Below are 6,543 nucleotides of genomic sequence, written 5' to 3'. Positions count from 1 at the left end.
GTGGCTGGCGCCTTAGCCGGTTGAGCTATAGGCACCGAGCCTAGAATGTTACACTTAATGAAGAATAAGAAAGTTAGAAGACTTTGTTCAGAGCAGGGGATGAGATTTTGTTTTAGGCACACCAAGTTGAAGGGGCTGATTGGTGTGTATGTGGGAAGCTGGGACTTCAAATGCACATTTCTGTTTTTTTGAGACAAGAGTCTTTACTCCATTGCCCTGGGTACAGTGCAGTGGTGTCATGGTAGCTCACAGCAACCTCAAATCCTTTGGCTCAGGTGATCCTCTTGCTTCAGCCTCCCAAGTACCTGGGACTACTACCACCATGCTTGGCTAGCTTTTCTATTTTTATATATCTTTTTTTGAGACAGAGCCTCAAGCTGTAGCCCTTGGGTAGAGTGCTGTGGCATCACAGTTCACAGCAACCTCTAACTCCTGAGCTTAAGTGATTCTCTTGCCTCAGCCTCCCAAGTAGCTAGGACTACAGGCGCCCACCACAACACCTATCTATTTTTTCTTGAAGTTATCATTGTTGTTTAGCTGGCCGGGGCCTGAACCTGCCAGCTCTTGTGTATGTGGCTGGCGCCTTAGCTGTCTGAGCTACAGGCGCTGAGCCATAGCTTTTCTATTTTTAGTAGAGACTGGGTTTCACTCTTGCTCAGGCTGATCTCAAACTCCTGAGCTCATTCAATCCACCTGCCTCATCTTGACCTCCCAGAATGCTAGGATTATAGGCATAAGCCAGCCTCAAATGCACATTTGAAATTAATTAAGACAGCAAACTCTGCTTACTCCAAGAAAGAGGGTGGAGACAAGAGAGCTTGTGGCTGAAACTTAGAAAATGTTGGGGAAAAGGAAAGGAAAGGAAGGATAAGGAGATGAGAGAAGATAAACAAATAGGGGAGAGAAATCTAAGAATGAGATTTGAGAAAAGGTTAACTTTGTTAATTTAGTTTATCATTGTTGTCCTTCAGATTTCATTAGTAGTAGTATTTTTTATTTTTTGATCTTGACAGTTTGTAAAGGATTTACTGGCCAGGTGCAATCGCTCATGCCTGTAATACCAGCACCTTGTCAGGCCCAGGTGGGAAGATCAAATGGGGCCAGGCTGGATACAGGGAGACACAATCACTACAAAAAATAAGAAAAAATTAGCTTGGCTTAGTGCCACACACCTGTAGTCCCCCACCCGCTATTTGGGAGGCTAAAACTGAGGATCACTTGAGCCCAGAAGTTTTTTCTTTCTTTCTTTTTTTTTTTTTTTTTTGAGACAGAGTATCACTCTGTTGCCCCAGGCTATAGTACCCTGGCAGCACAGCTCACAGCAACCTCAAATTGCTGGGCTCAACCCATCCTCTTGCCTCAGTCTCTCAAGTAGCTGGGAAGGACTACAGGCACCTGCCACAATACCCAGCTATTTCTAGAGATAAGGTCTCACTCTTGCTCAGACTGGTCTTGAGTACACCTGCCTTGGCCTCCCAGAGTGCTAGGATTACTGGGTGAGCCACCAAGCCCAGCCCCCACTGCACCTCTTTACAAACCCTATCAACAGAGCCATTCTAAGGCTACTTGATTTTCCCAAGCCGTCCAATATACTTTTGCATTTCCTCTTCAACAGCATGCTCTTTCTGATCAAAATTGTACTAAATCTTCCAAGCTCAGTTAAAATGTTGAATCTTCCATAAAGCCCTTTGTACTTTATGATAGGTATATTAATTACTCCTTCCTCTGCATGTTCTGAGCTTGTATGTTTATCATAGTATTGACTTCAGCCTGGTTTATGTTCTGCTTCTCCCATCATTATAGGGTCCTTGAGAACTCAGTGGGTGTTGTGATCGTCTTTATTTCTCCTGCGTCATGCTCAGTTTTTGAATGAATGTAGCAATCATCTCTTTCCACTGTCTACGTCACTTCCATAAATGCCTTCTGTTGTCCCAGACCCAAACATATGCAAAAGCAAACCCATCTTCTCTTAACTGCTCCCTTTTAACTTTACTGTTTTTGACAGTGGCACTACCCTAACCTATTCTGAAGCTAAAACTCTTGTTATTGTATCTGACTAATCTGTTTCCTTGACTATCTAAGAGCCAAACTATCAGGTTCTTCTAACTCTTTCTGTGAAACAGTTCTTGGATTCATCTTTCTTTTTAGTTCCAGTATTCCATTCCCGGCAATAATCATAAGTGTAATGATGATTATTTCTAATAACTACTATCATTTATTGAGCATTTAAGTTCTGGGCTAAATACTTTGTATACATTATGTCTGTCATCTAATCTTTAAACTGCCTTTGAATCAGGTATCCTACTTTATTGATGAGAAAAATCAAGACATAGATTAAATGTCCTGCGTAAGGTTACATACAGGTAGTTAAGTGGAAACCCAGAGATGAGACTAAGGCTCATGCAAGAGCCAGACTTTTTCAAGTTGAGAAGAACAAAAATAGGATTCTTAGAAGAGCATTATGAAGATCCACGGGAAGTAAAAAGCATAGGAAAACTGTTTCATGAGGCCTACTACCTCCTTTAAAAACAAAACACACCAACACTGTAGCAACACAGTTATTTTGTTGAGCTGTCTGGTTACTGTGGCCCTATCCTTAAAGGTGACAGCTTCTCCACTTGCTTCAGTTGCCTTTAGTACAACTGACTTCTTGCTCCTATTTCTTGGCTTCTATTACTTCATGACTTTCTTTGGCTTTCTCATTTCCCTTTCACCACTACACAACATGGATGCTTTATTCAATTAGAGCCACCTCCTGTTTCCAAAACAATTTCGGTCTCCACAACTGAATGTTATTGCTTTAAACACAAATACTTTCTCCTTTCTCTCTCTCTTTCCCTCCTGTATTACTCCTTAAAAAATGAATCCTATGACAGATTATCTAATGTATTCTGGATTCCTATGTGTGAAGACCTCTTATTGACCATAATAAACCCATAGCACAACCAAGAAACATTTTGAAATTTGGAGATTATTTGTTATTGCAGTATAATCTAGCACATACTGACTGCTTTACTGACTTTTGGTAACTTTTCCAAGCTTCCTTTACCTGTAAAATGGAGATTAAAACTACCTATCAAACAAGAGTGCTTTGAAGGTTAAAGGAAATAATACTTAGCACAGGCTAATAGGTTTTCTTTTTGAAACCAATTGTCACTGAATTGCAACTGGTGTGTCAGCAAGGACAAATAAACACAGTGGAGAGTATTGTTTGCTTTTTTAAACATTAAGCTTCAAATTACAAGTATAATCACTCATAAAGTTGGAAAACTGTAGTTAAATGTACGTTTATTTACAAAACATTCATCACAAAATTTTGCAAAGAGGTGGCAAACAGAATATTTTATAAAATTTTGTGATGAATATTTTGTAAATGAAGGTACATTTTCCTTATATATGACAACTTTATGGATGACCTTTGGGACGCCCTATATTATAGATCTATAATTATCAGTAATTTTAGCTAAAACCTGGATGTCAATAAATTAACACATTTTAACGTAACTACTAGAGTGTTAGCCTAACTCACTCATAAGAAAATTAACCCACAGATCTATTATGTTTCTTGTCATATCATGAATTTGGGGACAACATGAAAAAAAAATTTTCATATATAACACTCTCTAAAACCTTACTGAGAGATGTTATTATTTTTCTCAAAAGTTTAACTATGGCCAGGCACAGTGGCTCATGTCTGTAATCCCAGCACTGGCGAAGCCAGTGGATCACTTGAGCTCAAGAGGGTTTGTTACTAGTCGAAGACTGCCCAGACCTGATAAAGACACCTATAAACACTAACATCATATAATGCTCCATAATAAAAAAGGTGCTTCCACACAATCTCTCCTATCTTTGAATATTTCCATCTCTTAATTGACTAAAATGAGGCTTGGAAAGGGACAAAAAGATGGGACTGGAACCTACGTTTCTTTACTATACATTTCATGCTATTTATGCTACCACAGAAACATATAGTAATAAACTATTACTGGAATAACAACATATGTGCCCTACTGACCTATTTAGCGTCTGTCTATAAAGCATGTTATCCCAAAAAGCAAAATTGTTATCACTATTTTTCAGGAGGGACAAGATATGGGTCAGTGACACTGTGATAACTCTGGGGGCATTTTTTCTCCAGCTAGCTTTTTCAGATTGACAAACTTGCTAAGGCCAAGATAAATTTAGAAAATACAATAAATCTTTAAAACAATAAACCGTAAACCAATTTAAACCAATGCAATAAATCGTTAAAACATTTACGACAAACATTTCAGAAAGATGATACATCTGAGCCAACAGTTCAATTCCTTTTTTGAAGAAAAAATTTCAATACTCTTTTTAATCAAAGAAATTTTGATTAGACTTAGTAGCACTGAAAACTGTGTGTCCACACTTTAGAAACTAAAGAATGAGCCGAGTCCTGGAGAAAATGCTAAATGAAAAAACAGTGTAATAAATAAACTGTATGGTCTCCTTGAGAGCCACACATTTAGGGGTTTAAACTGTAGAGTTTGTTTTTTTGTGTGTGTGTTTGAGACAGAGTCTTACTCTGTTGCCCAGGTTAGTGTTTTGGGGTCACAGGTCACAGCAACCTCAAAACTCCTGGGCTCAAAAGATCCTCTTGCCTCAGGTTCCCCAGTAGCTGGCTAGTTTTTGTATTTTTAGTAGAGACGGGGGTCTCGCTCGTACTCACGCTGGTCTCCAATTCCTGTGCTAAAGCGATCCACCTGCCTCGTTCTCGCAGAGCGCTAGGATAAACCAGCCAGGAGTGCTGGCTGGCGCCTGTTCTCCCAGCTACTCGGAGGCTGGCGTAGGAGGATCGCTTCAGCCCAAAAGTTTGAGGTAGCTGTGAGTTACCACAATGCTATAGCACTCTATCCAGGGCAACAGAGATTGTCTCAAAAACAAAACAAAACAAAATAAAAAAGAAAACATTTCAAACAAGCGAAGTTACTAAGAGCAATTGAATCTGATGGACAAATGTGCCAAAGCGGATTTAAACTGTATTTCATTTACTTTTCAGAAATTCCAACACCCCACTATTTATATTGTAGCCTCTTCTTCCACATGGCACTTATGACAAACTTAAGTTTCTTAAAAATAATGAAACTTCTGTGAGGAACTTGACATTCGTTGCTATTCCTAGTCACTCTGGGAAGGAGCAAATATCAAGTTGCTTAGGATGCTCTAACACTTTTTTTCCCTCCAGAAGCCAAAATGCAACACACCATGAAAAATGGCCAAATTGGAACCTTGTGACGTGGCTCATGGTACGCAATGCATTTCTCCTACGCTGGATGTGACCTCTAGTTTCCAGTTTAGCCATTTGTAGTGACCGAGCAAATCACTTCTCTGAACATTGCACTTCCCATAAACGAGAAAAGGGGTAGAGGACTACAGCTTTGATCCAAATAACGTCAATTACGTATCTTCAAAAGCTTTCTCTCCAGACGAGGGGGCACAGGCAATTAGGGTTCTGCTTTTCCCCACCTCCCACTCTCCAGCCGTGGCCCGGTTCCTCTCACTTTCAACCCCAATTCGGGTTCCTAAAAGAATAGAAACGAGAGTTCTTTTAACAATATCCAGCGCTCCTTTGTTCCTAAACCGTCTAGGAGAGGGTTTCGTGGCCTCGGTTGAGGGAGAGTATAGACGAGAACTATCTTCGCCCTTACACCCAGCCCCTCCCTTCCCCGGTCTGGCGCCCAAGTCTCAGAAAAGCGCGTGCTTGGGGGGGGGGTCCCCACTACCGGGAGGCGCGCGCATCGCCGGCTAGTGCCCCTAAGAAGGGAAAGAATCCCCAGGCGTGAGCCGCGACAGCTAGCAAGCGGAAGCTACTGACAGCTAAGACGGGCGGCTCCCGCCGGCGTGGGTGGGGGCAGGGCGGTGGCGGGACTCCCGGAAGTCGCTCGGTGGGGGAAGACGGGGAGGCGAGGCTTCCGGTCGCGCAAAGCGTGTCGGGAGCAGCTTCCAGCAAACCTTCCCTGGCTCTGGAGGGACCACCGTTGCCGCCGCTTCGACTTCAACGGTCTGCGTTCGGGCTGAACGGTCACGGCGACGGGCACGTCGACTCTCACTGTGCCTAGTTCGGTCCTTATTCGCTCCCAGGCGGCCGCCGCCGTTCCAGCAGCGGCCGCGGCCGACATGTTGTGAGGCGGAGGCGCGGGTGTCTGAAGGATGGTTTGGCCGAGGCAGCGGCAGCGGCTGCTGGCGGCGGCGGCGGCGGCAGCGGGGGCTCCGGCGCTGTAGAGCCGGCCCGCTGGTTGTCCGCCCTGTACCGCGGAGAGGCCAGTGCCCCTGCGTCTTGACTGTGCTCCGCCGCCGTTGGGGACCAGTTAGGCGACAGCACCCACCCTCTGAGGAGACAAGAAGGTGGTTTCCCAGCTCCTCAAATTTCCGGACCACCTCATTTTCCCTTCCCCAAACTGGGCAGTGCTCTCCCCGGAATCCTCAGGCCCCTGCCTTTTCTCCCAGCTCACCCTGAATCTCTCACACACTCTGGTCTTCCCCGCTCGCGATTCCTCTCCCTCCCCCTTCCTCAAT

The sequence above is a fragment of the Otolemur garnettii genome, unplaced genomic scaffold, assembly GCF_000181295.1.
Source record: "Otolemur garnettii isolate 467f Iridium unplaced genomic scaffold, OtoGar3 scaffold00010, whole genome shotgun sequence".
Taxonomy (NCBI): domain Eukaryota; kingdom Metazoa; phylum Chordata; class Mammalia; order Primates; family Galagidae; genus Otolemur; species Otolemur garnettii.
The sequence above is the reverse complement of the archived record's forward strand: the minus strand, read 5'-3'. Positions refer to the sequence as shown.